Below are 19504 nucleotides of genomic sequence, written 5' to 3'. Positions count from 1 at the left end.
CAGCCTAGATTTGGCTCTCCTTCCTACTTCCTGTTCCAAAACAAAGTGACAGAAGTGATGGGATTTCAGGCAATTGCAGAGAGGTTTTGATCAGGAGAGACTTTTCAGAGCTTCCAAAAGGAATGCAGCCATCTGCTTCTAAAGTCAGCCCAGAAAATTGCAAACTAGTTTAGACAAATTTCCCACTAAGTACTACCTGTTATGGCTCTTCTGGCCTACTATTTTCTAGAATCATACCCCCTGTCCCTAAGTAGCCAGCCTAGGTTCAAAGAAATTACTTTTTCTACTAAAGATGCCCAGAAATATATGCCAAGGACATTGTCCAGGCTACCCTGAAAATGGTAGTGAGTTATGTGCACAAAGATGTTCCTCTCAGTGGTGTTTAAAAAGTTAAAATGTATAATGATAAGAGAATAGTGAGGTAAACTTTGCCCATACATGTAGTGGAGTATAATATCTTAAAATGATATTTGTGAAGAGTTTTAATTGCAAGGGTCATGCTAAGGGGAAAAGAAACATAGGATATAAATTTTAAAGAAATGAGTAGTCTCCATTAGAAACAATATTCGCAAAGAAGGAAAATACAGCCTCTAAATAACAGATTATACAGGATTTTTAAATTTTTCTCTATGTTCTGCTTTCCAAATTTTCTACAATGACTATTATTCTTTTTACTCAGAAGAAGGTATTACTAAGCACTTAAGAAAAGCAAATCCTTAGCTTTCAGTCAAGCTGTTGAAGAGCTGTTATTTGAGCAGGAACTTGAAGGACTGGGTGTTGTTCAATGAACGGCCTGGAATGCCAACAGCAGTGTCCTTTAGTCCTAGTTCTTAGAGTTCCATCAGATGAGTTTGTACAACTAGATATAAAGTCTGAAAGAAAAAAGTAATCTCTGTCTCCTTCACCTAATAAAAAGGAAATATTCTGCCCTTACAGCTACTCCTAGACAACCACACAACTGGAAAATTTTCAGTTATAATGAGATAAACTCAGTCACCCTGTCAGCAGCAATCTGTGGTGTCCAGGCTGGCTCCAATTTCAGAGAAATGACAGGATTCTTGGTTCTCTACCATAGGAACCAACAGCTATCATCCAGAGAAGTTAGTTAAAATACTGTGTCATTTTTAACCTTTCTTCTATTATAACATCTCCCAGTGAGTTTTTCTTCACAGATGTATAAACTTATAGACCTATTACAAAAATCTGAGTACTCTGGCTGGAATTTTAGCAAGTGGTTCTCACGTACCATAGAAGAAGCTGCTCACTTTATATTTACTAAAGAAGCAGGCACAAGAAGTACAAGAACATTATGTTACTGTCATTGTGCTATGAGCCTTTATAAACACAATGTTCTGAATTCAAACATTTATGTTCTAGAAAAGTATCCATTACCTTCCCAAATGGTTTTAGATGTACCCAAAACAGGAGATAGCATGTCAGGATCCTCAGCTGTATATTTCTTCATTAGGAATTTATTTAATTTTCTCAATTTAAATAAAAAGCCCTTTAAGAACAGCAAATACTACTTCATTACTAAAATCTGAGTGTCAGTTAAATACCAAGGTTCTCCCAGGCCCTTAATACATGGTATCTCTAGTTTTTACCACTATTTGGTGACATCGGTTAAAGTCACACTTAACAAACGAGAAGACTGAAGTTCAGAAAGATGAAATTATTTGCCTAAGGCCACACTGCTATGAAATGGTGGAGTCAGAATTTGTTTAGTTCTGATCTATAGCCCAGTTTTATTTCCATTTTCCCATGTTGCTGATATCTAATCTTTAGATTATTTTATTCAGAACTCCTCTTTTATACCCCGAGAGACGGAGGCACGAGGAGTGAAACAACTTTTTGTTAATATGAAAAACAAACTCAAATCCTAATCAGATTAATTGCCCCTACTTGTTATTTTTTCATTGTGACCTCTGCAACACATTAACTTCTGCTAACATGTCATATGTTATTGTATTATTTTTCATTGCCATGAAATTAAAAATATTTTACAATAATGTTATTTTTCTGGTTTTGAGATAATTTTGAAGTCACAACTTTATTTCCTTTTCATGTGGGAAACCATACAGAGCTGTAAAGAGGCAATGGGGAGGATTCAGAGCTATTAGCCATTAGCCACTTTGGCACAATTGTGGTCAAATTTCCATCCAGAAACAGAATGGGAGCGATCTCAAGGGATCAGTAGCCAAAGCACTCCAAGAAGCTTCCTCAAGCTTCTTGGCCTATTATTCCTTTTTTTTTTCCTCTTAACTTTTTTTAGGAAGGGAAATTAACATTCACTGAAGGCCTTTTACACGCCAGAGTCTCTGCTACGCACTTCCGTGGACATTATAATATTAACCCTTGAATAAATCTCGGATATAATTTCCATTTTACAAAAGTTAAGTAACTTTTTTTCAGTGACTGTGTCCATCTCTGAAGCCATGTCTGTTTTATCTACACCATATTTTTCTAGAGAGAAGCAGGGCTTATATGAATGTCATATAAAACAGGCCGCTGTCTATTAGCCAACTGGGATATGTAAGACCTTATTTGGATGCTAATTCAGATAAATTATTATAATTTTTATGAGATTCGAACACTGACTACATATTTCATGGTATTAATTTTTTTTGGTGCGTAACAGTATTGAGGACATATTTTAAAGAGTCCTTATAGATATATATTTAAATGTTCATAAATGAAATAATATAATGCCTTAATTTGTTCAAACCAACCTACTGGAGGGGGAAGAAAAGTGACTTTAATATTAGTTAAACGGAGTGATGGGTAAATGAAAGTTCACTACATTATTCTTTTTGACTGTATATGCTTTCCATAGTATTTAAAAAGCTTCATTTGTTTTTTAAGCCTGTGTAGATTGGCGGAGAGAGTCCTGGGTTTTTATAACATCTTTTCGCTTAGTAGCAGTGTGGCCCTGGATAAATGTCTTCCTCAGACACAGTCACTTAGTCACAAAATGAAGCATACCTGGCAGACACTTACCAGGTAGAGCTGTAATGTGGACTCAGTGAAGCACTGTGTATAAATATTCACCGCAGTGCACTATATATGCCGAGTTCTTTACAACACTGCTAGTTAGTGTTATTACAGAAAATAAATGAGCTCTGTTTTCATTTCCTCACTCCCATGACCCAGCCTAGAAATAACTTCCAATATTCAGATGAATCTGATATTGGCTAAGAGCCAAAGCTTCTGTGTCCGTGGTCCTCTCCGAGTACCTCTCTGGAAGAATGGCATCCTTTTCCTAGACCTTTCTCCTTTGCCTAGACCTCTGGTTTTATGAACAAATCATATGCCATTTTGTACTGCTCCTTTTATAAGGAGTTTATTGAATGGGTTGGCTTTCTAGCTTTATTCTTTCATCACTGCCTCAAACATGCTGTACTGTGTTTTCCTTTCTCATCCCAGGATGACTTATTGGGCTGATCTATGTCTTTTCAGGTCACTTTCAGGTATCAGAAAAGTGGTTGTTTCCAGGTATGCAAAAGTTCAGTCTAATTTAAACATAAATTCCCACTTACATACACTTCAATCTCCCCTACCTCAGCTCAGTTTAGAACTAAGCAGTGGAGAAGCAGATACAACCTTGATGCAATAATTTGCACAAGACCAGTACTTTGATTCTTAAATTATATCTTTTATCAAAAATAAATTACAATTCTAAAGTCGCATGATAAAAATAAATTTCGTCCCATCACAAGGCACTACATATCCATAGAATATGTTCAAAGTCATCTCAATTTCATAACTGCTAACTAGAGAAGGTTGGTAATCTCATCGTTATTTTCACACAAAGAAACTAAGACTCAGAAAAGTTAAGTAACTTTTCTAGGACTTCATACCTGTGATGACTGCAGCACAGCTGTCATGCCTAAAACACGTGTAATGACTTCTAGATTTATGCACTTTCCATTATACACATCCAGTTCAGGTTTTGTCCTTCTAAAGCAGCTATGACATGGTAATAACTATTTTTTAAAACATGAGCTCCCTGAACAAACATGGGAAACGTAAGGTTAAGCAAAGCTAAATAGATACTGGGGCCTTTACAACCAGACCACTCAGATTTATTATTAATATAAAAGTGTGCAAGGAATATCTAAGAATGGGATGTAGGAAATACTAGTTCCCTCAAAAGTGTTTCTACAAAACTTTTGAGGGGAAATAACTGAATGTCTTGGAAATATTTCTTTTAAAAAAAGTCTAAAGTGTCCTTACCATCAAGTTTAACCGTCTCTTTCAACTCAGCCACTTCATCTAGAATGAGAAAACTTTCAATAGGTCTTCTTTTTAATGCTGCCTCATAAGCAATTGATATGTTATGCAGCTGTTTGCTCTTGGAGATTTTGCTTAAAAATGTCGAACAATCTGTTAGTACATTGAACTCATTGTGTACATACCGTGTATGCATATACGTATATATGTATCGGCATGTATGTGCATTTCTCCCTCACCCTGGCTTTGAGATCTGTTCTCTGCTCTGTGAATGTGCACAGTCCTACACTCAACAAATGAAGCCCTGACCTGGACACGTTCTTTCATGTGGATTGTGTGCACCACTAAGTTCTCCCTTTGTGCCATTTGGTTGGTGTTATTTGATTGGCATTTGTATGGTGGACAAGAGACACATAAACGATAGTGCTAAGGCCACGAAGAAGTGAAGTAAGGGTGTCATCAGACTGTGTCACAGGCTCTCCAGGCACCTTGGGGGAAAGGGGAAAGGAGAGAGGAGATAAAGGTCAGAAGACAATTACAGGCTGGCAGAGGTCCCCAGACATTATTTATGAAGAGCTCTATACATCACTGGAGTGAGGAAGGATTGTTCATCAACTGGATGTTAGTCATTAGAAGCTTTGGGGACTTTCGTAGGAGGGATGTCTTAAGTAAATGGAGGGGCTTTTCCAAACAGATGCAGGGACGCTGGTCTAAACTAGGGTGTTGATTCAGTTAGTATCCATTTTCTAAGACCAAACTCAGCATGCTACCTGGGATGTATGTGTATTAGCTATTAACTACCGGAAAATGAGGGCAAACATACTTGGAAAAAGCAGAGTACTTAGAACGTGAGGCTAGGAAAAATGATGAAATGCACACAAGAGGATGCAGGAGGGAAGGTGGAGATCCGGAATGGGAGGAAGAATTATTTACTACCCACTACACACTTTTAGGTGGTATATTTACATAGGTCTTCAACGTTTCATAAGGTCAATATATTATCCCCATTTCACAAGTGAGAAAATAAGCCTTCCAAATTAATTAGAACCATAAGTCCTACCCAATTCTGTGAATCATCCAAGACTTCTACTATACAAAAGAACTTCAGAATTTAGGTGCAACTTTTAATAGCCTTCAAAGGGAGAGCGGATGTTCCTCATTAACCATCAATAAGAAACACACTTGAAATTCCTTAGTAAATGAGGCAGTAAGTAGGGGAGAAGGAAGAAAAAGCTTAGGAGAAGCTAAAAGGCTCTTACAAGAGCTGAAGAGAATAAGGCCTTTTGGAGGGGTTGGGGGGAGGGAGAGAGAGAGAGAGACCTGGAAACACATTTGCAGTGCAAGGAGGGTTTTTTCCTTATTGTGAAAGCCCTGGGGAAAAGAATGAAAGACTAGATCACATCAGAGTCCTCCCACAGATAGACATTGAAAGATTAGTCATAAAACTAGTTGGAATAATAAGGGAAGTGGGGGAGAGTATCAGATAGTAATTCCTTTTTTTTTGGAAGGTATTAAAGGATAGCAGTATTGTACTATATTTAAACCAAAAGACTTGTATCTTAAAATGCTTTTTATTCAAGTTTAGTAATCTACTGGAGGTTTGGGTGGGGCACAAGGGCCACGTAATTTAGCTACATTGAAAATAATTAATAGGTGACCTTAAAATGTATTTAATAAGGAAACAAACATAAAAATATCCTCTTAGTTCCATATTCTGTTTTGCACAATTTATATGGCAGAATAACAACAGTAAAGAAAAGATGTGATGGAAAGGGGAGTCATTTAAATAAAGAAAGAGAGAAATGGGAAGTTTGAGGACTCAGTGTAGGTATTTCTTCTAGAAATTCTCTCCTCTATACTGCCTTTCATTTCCTTGGATTCACTGGAATGTGTTTATCTGTCTTCCTCATTAGGCATAAATTCATTGACGGCTGGTGTTGTATCTTATTTAATGTTGATTCCACAGTGACTACACAGTGCTTGGCACATTTATGCAACAGGTATTTGTTTTGTAGGTTAAGAACTATTAACTGTTCAGTGCTCTTAATCGCTCAATTTGTCATTCAGAGGTTCCATTATGAAAGGGATTACTAGTGTTCAGAGACTAAGGTGGTTTATGAACCATGGATTTTCCATGAAAGGGATGATAATAACTATCACTTACTGCACTTTTTAATAACAAGGCGTTATATTCTTTACATATATAGTTTTCTAAGTTCGGTTCAAGAATCCTGTGAACTACTATTTTAAATGGACACTGAGGCTGAGAGGTTGGACAAGTTATTCAGGAGCATAGAACTAATAAACTGGGACAGGGGATTTTTATCTAAGTGTATCTAGCTTGAAAACTCTTGTTTATATTTCCTCTCATTTCTTTCTAGCCAGTTGAAACACTGGTGAGGGCTGAGGAATTTTCCCATTCACAAACTAAAAATAAGGAAATATTAAATAGATGGCTTTCAGTCACTCTGAGGAAAGAATATATTTATAAACATTTAAAAGAAAACTAACAATTTTGTATAAAACTTAAATTTATTTCAGTCCTTTTTATTTTTCATAAAATTTCCCATATGAGCAAGAAAGCAAGCACTATAAGCATCTTACGTAGACATTTCAAAAACACTTAAACTTCTGCAATAAGTAAAATTAATAGCCTTCCATTAACTCATAGCATCAAATGTCAAAGAATTCCAACAAACAAGTCGCTAATTAAGTCAGACTTGTGCAGCATTATTTGATGCGTTAAAAAGTAAATAGTATGTTAATAAGCATGTCAACTTTATTAATAATGCTTATTGGACATCCAATAGGACATTTCACTGATAATTTAAGATTATATTTCAACAAGTCAGAAATAAGCACACTAATCATAAATTAATAAACCAATGTGAAATATAAAACACCAGAGATTCCTGTAGCACCAGCATCTACTATTTTAAGAAACTTTCAACTGTTATAAACATTCTGAAATATGAAACAGTAGAAATATTAGGGTCTAGTTGTTTGCATTAGAAAAAATTCATCCAGGCTCCAAAGCACATTTAACATGCTAATGATTTGCAAAAATCTATTTACATTCAGCTCCTCAAAAGTTCACAGATCTTCAGAGCTTAAGAAATAATAAACAAGATCCAAAGGAAGGAGAAAAAAAGTTCACTTAAAGTGACACATTTGTATTTTCAGGAAGTCCCTACAGGAGCAAGAATAAAAAAAATAGGATTCATTCTATAGATCTATAATAATTGTAGGCAAATTTAACTGATTTGTGAACACTTTGCCTTTTATGAGCAATACTTCATAAAAATGAAATCTTTGTTAATTAAGAGAGACCTACTTTCTATAAAAAGTTCAGCAATTATTGTTAGATATACTGAGCTGGAAGGCACTTGGTGTATGAGAGTACTCTAAGTCTTAAGTGTAATTTAGAACAAAAGGAAATAGATCCGTTCACCTGAAAATAACCCAACAGATGGTTAGAAATACAGTGCATTGTCTTCTAAACAATACAAAAATTGGTGGTTACAGAGCAGGTCATCTGTGTTAGAACTACAATGAAGTAAGGCAGTTGAGTACAGGGAAAGCATAAGAATCCTAACAAATTATCTGACTTGCATGCTTTAAGTTCGCTGATCAGGTATAGAACATCTCTTTAATGTATTCACAGGCACCTTATTATTAAAGTGTCAAACCTCTTTGAGGATTCTTCAGTAATTTGCTATTCCATTTCTGTTTCATTCATTAAGTAGTTTCTAAAGCACCCCAAAGAGACCCATTTGTGAAGTTCTCTCTCAATGAATCAAGCTGTGAGCAACTCAAACTATTTTGATTCACTTAAGAGAGCGTAAGTTGTCTTTAGAAACCAAGCATAAATGAGAAATGTAATGTTATGGTCCCTTCACAGTGTGAACATATTAAAATAATTCCATACCTCAAGAGACCCATCATCTAAATGAGTGGCACATATAGCTACCGTAGTCTAGGTTTGCATTGCTTTTTTGAATTATTAATATCAACTCTAGAAAATAGGTAAGAATAATTTATAGTTTTACTTATTAAGAGATTAACAGGAGGATGTTCGTGTGAGTGGATTAAAAAGAACCCTTAAAGGTATTAACATAGTGCTTTATATCTTTACTGAAAATTATAAAATAACCTTCAGTCTAGCTTTTCTTTTCAGCAACAAAAATATTTATAACAATGTTAATTGTTCACATGCTTTTTGTAGAAGATTTAATTTCTTGATATAATTAACAAGGCACATACAATTGATTCTTGTTAGAACAAATATTTAATTGAATTGACAAATATTATAGAGTATCTACTATATAAGCTATTGTACAGATATTGTAGAAATATGGAAAAAGGTCATTAAAATTTTGGACCTTGTGGACTTTGTTTTCATATGGTGAATATGTCTTTCAGATAAAAATATTCCTTAATACACTATTTTATTTTCTGTACTGGCAGGATGGTCTAGGTAATTTATATGAATCTCTTCTGGCTCATATACTCTATTAGTTATGTGAATTAACCCCTGAGATAGTAGAAATATCAATCATTTATTAATTTATCTCTATCATTTGATACTTTAGGAAATTTAATATATTTATATATACTAAATATAACTAAAATGGACATTACCAATTTCAATCTTAGATTAACTGAATGTAATTCCTTCTAAAAAGGAATCTTCCTATCTTCCTAAATAATCACCAATCTTGGGAGCATAGAAATCACTCAATACAAAGAAAAGGACCTTTGCGATGACATTAAAATACATTGCTCTTGTGAATTAAGAAAGCGTGCATTTGATATTAAAGTTATACTGTCATTCTGTGAAACTCCCCACAGAGCTCCTCAGCAATGTATGGAATCCATAACCATGTGCAACCCAAAGAGAAAACCTATAGCTGGCCCAGGACAGCATTTCTAATCAAGCTAGCCTGTTACAGGATGAGATCCATAGCCTTGTAAATCAAAGCAGGGCACTTAACAGCTACAAGTCTCTGCTGTCTCCAGAGGCCACCAGGTGTTCAGAATAATCCTGGAATGCCAGTTTTCAGAATGGAATAACAAGACCAGGTGACATGTGACGCAAGAGCACTTGTTAAGAACAGACTCTATGTAAGAGAGAGCACATCCCAATTGAGTAAAGGTTTACCACGAGGGGAGGGGTTAAATTAACTTGTCAAATGGTAAATTTGTTGAGAAACTGAACACCTTGCTTCTTCAACACCTTCCAAGGGTATTAGATACTCTCTCCAATGAGACAGAGACTCAGACTCTGTCTTCCGCAGTCTCCTCTAATGCTTTAGCTTTTTTAGGTAAGAATTCCTGGCATTTCCCTCAAGGGGACATTTGTGGTTGGTTTGGGTTATCTTTCTGAGTGCCTGAGAGATTACATTGTTGGAGAAGGAACAGGAAGACCTGGGTTATTTTAAAAATGCCTGGACCTTTATTGTATAGACACTCAGGAAATTTTTACGGAAGAAATGGAAAAATAAAGAAAGCAAGTGAGGGAAAATGAGGAAAATAGGAGGAAAGAGAAGAAGGGTCACTCAGGCAGGTGTTACTGCCTGCATTGCAGCCCCTGTCCAGCAAGAGAGAGACGTGAGCTGGGCAAGAAGAGCCCCACAAGCCCTTTGCAGTCTCGAAAGGATTTAACAAGCTGCACTGCCGGCCCCTCTAGGGTCTGGTCGGGCTGGACCAGCCAAGCACGCTCCTCTCAGTCTTCGTGTCCGCCCACCGATCCCCTCCTCTGAAGGTGGCTTCCGCTGGAGGATCTCCAGGAAGGCCAGAGACAGGCATCTTGGATTTGGATCCTGCCTTCTAGGAGGCAGAGGAGAGCTGGCAGGGCCCACGGCGTGTTTACACCGCAGCTTCCTCACTCCACAGTGTCCCAACGCCTGTCGCTGCAGCAGTTCAGGAGGAGGCGAGGAGGCAGAGGGAAGAGCAGGGTGCCTGCAGTGTCTCTGAAGGCAGGATTCCCTGAGAGAGCCTGGGAACCCAGCAGGGAGGGGACGGAGAAAGGGCTGGGCAGTCCTCAAACAGGAGCTGAACATCCTCTTTCAAAAAAACTCCAAAGATTCTAAAGAAGCTGACTGAGGTGCAGAAGAGGCCAGGAAGGCCAGCTTAACCGTCTGAAGAGGTGGGCCCATCGGAGGTGAGGGGCAACAGGAAAGGAAGAGAGAGGCCTTATGAGTAAGGAGAGTAAGAGAACTGTGATGGTGTGGAAAGGAACCCCTGGGACCCTCTCGAAACATGTTTGGGGACCAAAGAATTACTTATTTGACAATTCAGCAATGTCACCGAGGATGCTAAAAAGTGTGAGGGGCAGGCCCCTTTCCACTCAACAGTACTTTTTAACCGCTCCTTCCCCGAACTAGGAGTTCATGGACTTTTCCCTTACTCATGGCTCTGGGCCTCGGTTCCTCATTTATAAAACAAGGCATTTGGACTAGAGGCTTTTGAAGGTCTGGGCCGGATGTGACCCTCTGTGACTGTCAGCCTGTGAACCAGGGTATCTGAGACCAAACGTCTATGAACTTTGACACCAGATTTCCCTTCTTCCTCCACCACCCATTTCTCAGTGCTGTGCATGCCTGCCCTGCTCATGGAGCTGATTCAGCTCCCACGGGTGACAAGGAGGATGGTTCAGTTGTGACAAATGGTTGCTCCTTCTGCCCTGAACTAAGGAACGATGGAACAGAGAAGGCAGTATAATTTATACGTTGGGTTTCCAAGGAGAGGATATTCTCATTTTCTATTTAAAATTTCATCCATTTAAGTAAATTATACATTCCTTTGAGTAGGTTCTAAACAGCTGGACTGGCAAAAGGGCAAAGAGCCCTCTAATGAGCTGCCCTATTTTGGGAAAAAATTTATTTCATTTCACCCCAGGAATTAGATCTGCTTTGTGTGTGTGTGTGGAAATCCAGCACACACTGACCACGCTCTTCCCTTGTCTGCGTGCCTCATTCCACTCTGCCAACCTGCTTCAGTGCAGCATTTTCTAGGGGTTATTAAACACCCAAGCTTAACCTGCATGCACTCGTGGGTGAGGTGCTCAGTGTTGCAGAACCCCCCCCCTCCACACACACACTATCACCACTCACACATGTAGGCACTTTTGATGGTAGTGGAGAAAAAACATGTTTTCATAAGAGTTTCCTTCTTAATTTGTCTTAACCTGAATTTTTAAAAAATTAAAAATAATATCTAGAAATGCATCTCCTTTCCTCCTCTTTGTCTTAAAGTGGGATGTGACACGCAGATAGTATACACTTGTTTTCCACACTCACTGCATTTCCATTTCACTTCAGTCTCCAAAAAACGGACAGGAGGGTAACTCTAGAAAAATGGATTCCCACTCTCGCGTCTCACAGGGCACTGATCCATGCAGGGCTGTGATGAGCACTTGCATGGAGCATCCCCCATTTCCTCTCGCTGCCCCCTCCCCCATTCACCAGCACCTCAGATTTCCACAGAGGGGTTGACCTTGCAAAGACCCTTCTCCCGTTTCTGGGTAGGAACATCCCATCTTTAACAAAAAACACAAAACCACCTTTCCTCCTTTAAAAAAACACGACCAGAGGTAACCCGTCTGGGCTCACATTCCCCAGTCCCGCATTCCGGAACGCGAACACGGGGTGCAAAGGCAGGTAGCTAGTTTGGGTCTTCCTCCCCATTCAGCCGTTCTGTGTTTCAGACTTCGTTCAAAATAGACGGCTGCCTGTGCGGTGGAACATCTGTCCCTTTTCTGCCCACTCACCGTCGTGACGAAAAATCAAAAAGGAAACATGATCCACTCGGTTCCGAAAACGGAGAGAAATGGGCTTATTTTGCGTCTGTCTAGCTGCGTGGTTCTAAACACTAACATCCCGCCTGGAAACCAGCCCTGATGTCCACGCCATCTCGCTCACTCAGGTTTACCCAGCAAACACCTTCCACGGTGAGGAAGACGCTGCACCAACCCCACGCATGACGGGCTGCCACTTGACTGTGACCACTCAATAGTTTTATCAGCAACCGGAAAACTTCACAATCGGTCGATTAGTTACTTAAATCTCTGTAAGGTAACCCTCCTATTTATAGGCTTAAACTACAAAAAAATCACCTCTGTTTCACCTTTCTTAAATCTAGCCTAAGACACCCCACCCCCCCCAACACACCGCATATAAACACTCCCCTCCCCCCACCCCGTTATTCCAGAAAGTCCCCCATGGACTAACAGCATTAACCAAGTCAACTGTCACCACGCACGTAGCCGCATCTATAGGCAACGCAAAGTATGTGACCATAGCCAAAGCATCTCCCAGACCATTGGCTGCACTACCCAGGCAGAATGCAACGAATATTGTTTTTTCCACTTACAGTTATAGCGCTGCGCACGGTCACTTAACGAAAATGATAAAACTCAACAGTTCCTTATGTATATTTAATTCGGGCAAACGGTTAAGCTGTCTGTCTCTGTGCGTCGTTCTCTCGCGCTCTTTTTTATCGTCTGGAGCTCTAGGCTGCTTAAATCCCTCCTGGATCGCGCCTTCCAAACCCAGCGGCCGCGGCAACACGCTCGGGTAAGTCTCTGCTGCAGATTGGGAATCCCATAGAAAACCTGGGGTCGCTGGAGCTGGGTGCGCAGGCGCGACAGCCGCCGCCTCGCCGGGCACCCCCTCCCGGTTCGCCTCCCCCGCCCCTCCCGCTCCGCAGCCCCAGCTTGAAGAGCTCTGGAGCTGGTGACCAAAAGCAGCCGGGCACTGGCGCATGCTCAGATGGAGGGGCCCGGAGTTTCCTCCGGTGGAGTCCACGTCTCCAGATTTTAGCAGAAACTCAAAAGGAAAGTAGGTAGGAGAAGGGAGCCTGGCTTCCGAAGCAGCCGCACCTGGACAGGCGCGAGGGAGGGACACTTGGGCTCACCGTGCCCCAGCGGTTGTCCAGTCTGGTGGTGAAGTCTGAGGCTGGAGGTGGGACACGTGGATCCTGCTTTTCTCCACAGCGCTCAGCCCGAGAGGGCCCCCAGCCCAGCTTTTGCCAGGCTGCAGGTGAACGGGGAAGCTGGCAGAAACCTCTTTCTCAGAAGGAAGCATTCCCAGCAAGCTGTGAGCCCATCACCTGGGCGCCCATGAAGGAACCCTGATGGTGGGCACTCAGCATGGGCCGTTTTATCCGAGGGTCTGATGCTGGGAGTACAGGGAGCCAGGCCCCGTAGTAGGACCCCAGTGCCCAGGATGCTCCAGGCCCAGAGAGGGTTTGGAGAAATGTGCTTTGCAGGCAGCTGGGTCCCTGACCATCAACAAACGTTTAATAAGTGCTTTCCGTGTGCACTTAATAAGTGCTTATCGAATATGCTTTTAGTGGGACTAGGTGAGGGGTGGCGGTGGTGCAGCGGGTGAAGGGGTGGGAATGAATGGATCATCCTTGGAATCCAGGGTTGAGGACTTGAACTGAGTGATCTTATAACCCTCCCCCTTTTTTTGTACTTGAACAATGCTAGTCTGCCAGCCCTCCTCTGCTCCCCACTGGCCTGCCAAAGCCTAGAAGACTTGGCAAAGAGTAGTGCCCAGTGAATGTTTGGTCGCTTCCCTACCGGGAAAAGCAAGAATTCACATGTTTCCAACCCGATCATTTTCCTTAAGTGTATATGTTTGTACTTTCATTCATTCAAATATTATTCACTGACGAGCTACCTACTATTAGGCACTGTTCCATGCTTTGGAGGTAATGCAGTGAACAAAACCCCTCCTGAGGTTTACATTCAGGTGGGGATTTTATTTTCAAGGGAGGGGAGTTCTAAAGGCACAATGAAGACTGACATTCTCCTTAAGCAGAGTTTTACACTTTGCCAAGAGCCTTCCAGTACCTCATCACCTCGAGGAAATTTGCTGAGTTAACCTTCCGGTTCTGAGGACAGACACCAAGAGCAGATGAGCTCTAGACCAGCGGTTTTCAAACCTTTTCACTTCCTGGCCCCCATAAACTAATTACTAAAATTCTGCAGCACATTAAAATATATAGATTTTGCTGATCTGATACAAAATAGGTATAATGTTGATTCATTTCCTCCAGAATGTTATTGTTGTTTTGGCTGCCTTTTATTTTTTTAATTAATTATTATTATTATTGACAATCTAAGGGAAAAGAGGTCAGTACCTCTGACTAAATCAGTAGTCAGGTATTGCAGGTTTTAAAAATTCTTGAAGCACACTGTTTGTGAATCGCTTTTCTAGGCTGACAAACCACCGCCACCAGGAGAGAGCTGCTCCTGGCTGCAAGCTTGAGTGTCCTGCTTGGAAGAACTTGAGGTTACTTAAGCGAAGACCAGGAGAATCTGCTTTGTGAGTCTGTGACAATCAAAAGTTCCAGCTAGGTGGGGGCCTCCAGCGGCGATGCAGTGGCCGCCTGCAAAATGCTAGCCTGGCCGGCCCAGAGCCCAGGCATGCGCTTCCTTGGGCCAGACGCCTGGGTAAGGTAGCTCAGAGGGAAAGAATGCTCGAGGGACTCCGGGACTTAGCTAGCCCAGGCTTCCTCCGGGCTCTCCCGCGCTGTGCTGGTGACCGCGGAAACCTGGAGCGCGGAGTCCCGCGAACTCCCGCGGAGCAGGGCGCGCGGCCCCGGCGCTCTGCGGCAGGCGAGCTTGTTTGGAATGTGACAGCGACAGCCCTGCGCTCCGTGGCTGCAGTGCGCACTGTGCAGCCAGCGGGCTCGCCTAGATGGTTCATTCTGTTTCTTTGCAGGAAGTAGGGGCAAAAGTCAGTCCTGATGAGTTGCTTTGGTTGGCGTTGGGGACCTCCAAGGGTTTCAAAGTAATTTCCCATCTCTTGTCGATTTCCCATACTGAAGCATTTTACGATGGGCGCTCTGGTTTCTTCCTGGAGAAGAGTCTCCGCACTGCAATCTGCAGTGACTGACTGTAGGGGTCACGATGCCATTTCTCTGCTCCAAGAGCTGTACCTATTGTACCCTAGAGGTCTCCTGTGGCAATGTTAGATTTTAGATGAATTCGAACTCGTGTTTAGGAAGAAATGAACACTGATGCTTTTAAACCGAGTTCTGTTGTAAGGGAGATCTGATTTAGGTGCATTCGCTTTGGTAAAGCAGCTTTGTCTCAATTGGGCAGGCAGGGTTTTATGTTTGTTCCGTTTGTCCTGAAAGTGTTGTTTGGTGTCATGTGATATCTTAATCTTAGTTTTTAATCTCCAGCTATTGTATAACCTTACCTTTTTAACCACTAATATTTTATTTTCATTAAAAAAAAATTTTTTTGAGATGCCCTTTAGTCGAGTTTTGTATGCAGGAAGCCAATTCTAAAAGATACCTAAGGAATGCTATCCTTTAAATTACAGAAAGCAATTGCCCCCTTTAGGATGATAGAATGAACTTTAAGAGAGGAATGTGGTAGCCCTGTGATCCTTTCTCCCTTCGGGCATTTACAGATGTCACAGGTGATCAGGGTGATCACAGAAGAGCAGAGATGCGCTGTGCTGCACTGCTAGGTGCCTTGGTGTAGAGAGAATGGAATAATGCACCATGTTGACTGAAGAATGCCACCAGCTGTAGCAGGATCACATTAGTTAAAGCGTGGCCCCCAACACTGCAGACACCTGCATTGTCAGCTTTCACACTCCGGAGATTTTATGAGGGGAGAGGGTAAGTCCCGGCATGGGAAAGGGAGGGGATGGCAGGTCTATAGGTAGGGGGTTTTGGTGTTTCTGGAGTACAATGTAGAATCCTCACTTGCCCAGAAACAACCGAAGGAGCCATTTTACTTTCCCTGGATGCAAATTATATTCTTACCCGAAGTCTCCTTACTTCTACCTCATTCCTTCCAAGATTCAAAAAACAAAACCAAGAAGGACTTTCTAGGTGTATCCAACGTCATTTAGTATTGCCACCCACGTTAATGGTGGCATGGCCACCTTGAAAACAGAATCACAGTGAAAGTACAAAATGCCTGTAGTATAACAGGTCTAAGCTTGTTGTCTTATGAGCTCATGGTAGTATTATTTATTAGACATGCTGTGTATAAAATATACGAGCCAAGAAGGGTGGAACTTAAGACATGAGGGCATTTATGAAATTGGAAGAAAAATTAAGTGTTGGAAAGTCATCATTAAAATGAAAAGAGACAGGAATTGGAAAAACTGATTTATACTCATTTAAATTCATAAAGAATAATGATAGTAATTTTCTTGTATGGGTAAAGTACTCTTATTTTAAAAGGCTAAGGATATTAATCCTTACAGAGGAGATGCATTATGTAAGATAATTATGTTTATCCTAATTATTAATTCTAGTTTCAAACATATATGGATAGACCAACAAAATAACCTCCTAAGGTCAAACAGGAAGTTATTGTCTAGAATAAAATCTTATAGTGGTTTTACTGACACATGACGTGTTTCATTGCATAATTTTGTGCTCCTTCTATGGGTTTTTCTAAAATAAGTAAAAAGGTGTAAGACCATGAAGGGGTAATTCCCATGCAGTGAGAGGGACAGCATCATGCCTCTCTAGACAGGAGAGGGATTCAGTCCCAGTTTTCATGGACTGGGTAGATCGTTTCTCCCAGCCAACTCCCAATTTATCTAAATTCAGTTTGAAAGACCACTTTAACGGTGTCACTAGCTTCCCTTAAAGTCTGAACAATCCACCACAAAAGTATCTTAAGTTCCTGCTGAATGAATTATTGTCCAAGTTTCTTGGAGTCTTCAGAAACAGCCATAGCAAATGCGTGGTCTGCAGCCTTAAGAACAGAAAGTCTTTTATTCTGATCTCCCTTCTACGTTTGAGCCTATACTACAGATTCATAGCAGCACTCTGAAGTTGGAAATGTTTGATATTGGTTTTTAGTGGCAACACAGAAGAAATAATGATAGCAGAATTGGTCTATCCAAGAGCCTATTTCCTTTCTTCAATGACTTTTTAGGTAGTCCTGTGTGCTAGGCTGTGGCCTTTTTTAGTTGCGTTGCAATTAGCCATTGCAAACACCATCATGGATTCAAATTTTGGAACGTAGTTATTTTGGAGACCATCTGACCCCCAAGAGTCTTCAAAAGCCCTTCTTGCCTAAAGCAGATCTTACTGACTTCTTTCTCCCTTCAATTTTTATTTTCCTTAATATTCTTCCTTTGAATTTTTAATGGAACTCTGACACTCAACAGAGAATCTTAGCATAAAACTTAGGAGAAAATAAAAAGAATGAATTCTACACTCTCTCTGAGACAACCAACAAAAACAAAACTCACATATTTCACCAAAAGATTTTCATAACTGAGCTTATGTATTTACTTACTGCCTAGGGAAGAAAGAGAGAGAGAGGACTTCTTCATGTTTTAGTGTTCTTACCATATTCCTCCTTTAAAGTTCATTTTACCATCCTAAGGTGGTTGAAGAAGATAAAGAGTGACCATTAATGAGCTTTGACTTTAAAAAATTTTTTGATTTTAGAATTTAGGTATAGGACCTGTATCATAGTCTCTACAAAGGTGGATTCTATTTGATTTTTTAAAAAGAAAAAAACTGCTCAAGTAATTAGTGGTGGTGTTTAGTGGTGGATGCAGGTTTAATTCCTTTTGATCCCATTCATTATTCATTTATTTGATACCTGTTGAGCAATGACTTTGTACCAAAAAGTGTACAATCCTATTTATGTGTAAAATAGGTACTAGTGTAACCCATTTTGCATATGAGGGGGAAATTGAGGCAGTGTATGTATTAGTAATATCTCCAGATGCCTCCTTCAGTTGACTTCAATTTCTCCTCTTCCTCACCTCATTCTAATTAATATTATGACTTTCCCTCTATAAATTACTTCATTTTTATCCTCCTAATATATTTATGCAATAAATATAGTATTTTGATGGGCAATTTATTAATCATTGCTTTACTGTTTCTGTGTTAATCTGGAAGAGGCCATCTACTATGAGCTTTCAAAAAAACCTAGATTAACAATAAATAATTTCCATTAATATACCATAAAAAATGAACTGAGCATAGCAAGCCGTTACTACTGTCCTAATCCAGCAAATATTTATTAAGTAGCTAATCCTAGAGGATGAAGATCCAAAGGTTAATAAAACATAACCTTGCCTATAAAAGGCTTTCAGTCAGTTCCAGGAGATGGATGAGTAAATACATAATTACAAAACAGTTTGATAAATTCTAAATTCTTTTCTAAGCACAATGATATGGGAGAATATTTGGGGAAGAGTGAACCTAGACTATGAAAGGGACCCCAAAGCAACTGGTGTTTTTACAGGAAGAGGAGGGACCCAGTGACAGAGAGAGACACACACAAGAGAACGCCAGGTGACTATGGGAGAAGCAGAGACCGGAGTTATGCACAAGCCAAAGAGCGTCAGGCACTTTCAGCAACCACCTGCGGCACATGGAGCAGATTCTTCATCAGAGCCCCCTAGAGCAGTGGTTCTCGACCTTCCTAATGCTGCAACCCTTTCATACAGTTCCTCATGTTGTGGTGACCCCGAACCATAAACTTATTTTCGTTGCTACTTTCTAACTGTAATTTTGCTATTGTTATGATCCACAATGTAAATATCTGATATGCAGGATGTATTTTCATTGTTACAAATTGAACATAATTAAAACATAGTGATTAATCACAAAAACAATATGTCATTATATATGTGTTTTCTGATGGTCTTAGGCGACCCCTGTGAAAGGGTCATTTGACCCTAAAGGGGTCACGACCCATAGGTTGAAAACTGCTGCCCTAAAGGAACCAATCCCATTGACAACTTGATTTCAGACTTCTGGCCTCCAGAACTGTAGGGGAATAAATTTTTTTGTTGTTTTAAGCCACCCATTCTGTGGTATCTTATTACAGGACCCCTAGGAAATTAACACAGAGGATAATTGCATTTAAACACAGCATTTGGCAATTAGGTTTCTAATAAATAATATTCTGGTAGTGAGATAATAGATAGAGTTTTCTTTTTTACAAATACAGCCCTCCTTTTTTGTCTGTGAAAATGACTAGACTTTGAATTAAGAGAGATGGGATGCAAGAACCAACCCTGTTACTTCTTAGATGTGGTCTTGGGCAAATTAAATTCCCTTCATGACTTGATTTCCTCACTGATAAACTGAGAAAAATTAAAACTCTACCTAAAAGTAGAGCTTTGTAGTTCAACAATTCAAGATATTAGGTATCCACAAAATTATGGGTAGTAAGTTAATAGTGCTAATTTGCATCTAAGATGATATTGAGCCAGTTTCTTCCAATTGAAAGTCAAATTCAGTTCATGGTTTTGGT

At 40.2% G+C, this 19504-nt stretch overlaps 1 protein-coding gene and 1 long non-coding RNA gene across 2 annotated transcripts in view; one reads left to right on the top strand and one right to left on the bottom strand.

Moving 5' to 3' along the window:
- The window catches only part of VSNL1 (visinin like 1), an 81626-nt gene extending 68732 nt beyond the window's left edge, over positions 1 to 12894 (bottom strand). The window contains exon 1 of the mRNA XM_090280936.1: positions 12604 to 12894. The gene's annotated coding sequence lies outside the window, so the exon portion shown is untranslated. The remainder of the gene's footprint in view (positions 1 to 12603) is intronic.
- A 13-nt stretch (positions 12895 to 12907) lies between these two features.
- Positions 12908 to 18728, top strand: LOC150005638 (uncharacterized). Its single transcript, XR_016511887.1, has 3 exons — positions 12908 to 13074; positions 15663 to 15876; positions 18488 to 18728. It is a non-coding gene; the product is annotated as an uncharacterized LOC150005638 (long non-coding RNA).
- The last annotated feature ends 776 nt before the right edge of the window (positions 18729 to 19504 follow it).

Source organism: Furipterus horrens, unplaced genomic scaffold (genome assembly GCF_987537825.1).
Source record: "Furipterus horrens unplaced genomic scaffold, mFurHor1.1.pri manual_scaffold_6, whole genome shotgun sequence".
NCBI lineage: Eukaryota > Metazoa > Chordata > Mammalia > Chiroptera > Furipteridae > Furipterus > Furipterus horrens.
The sequence above is the reverse complement of the archived record's forward strand: the minus strand, read 5'-3'. Positions and strand labels throughout refer to the sequence as shown.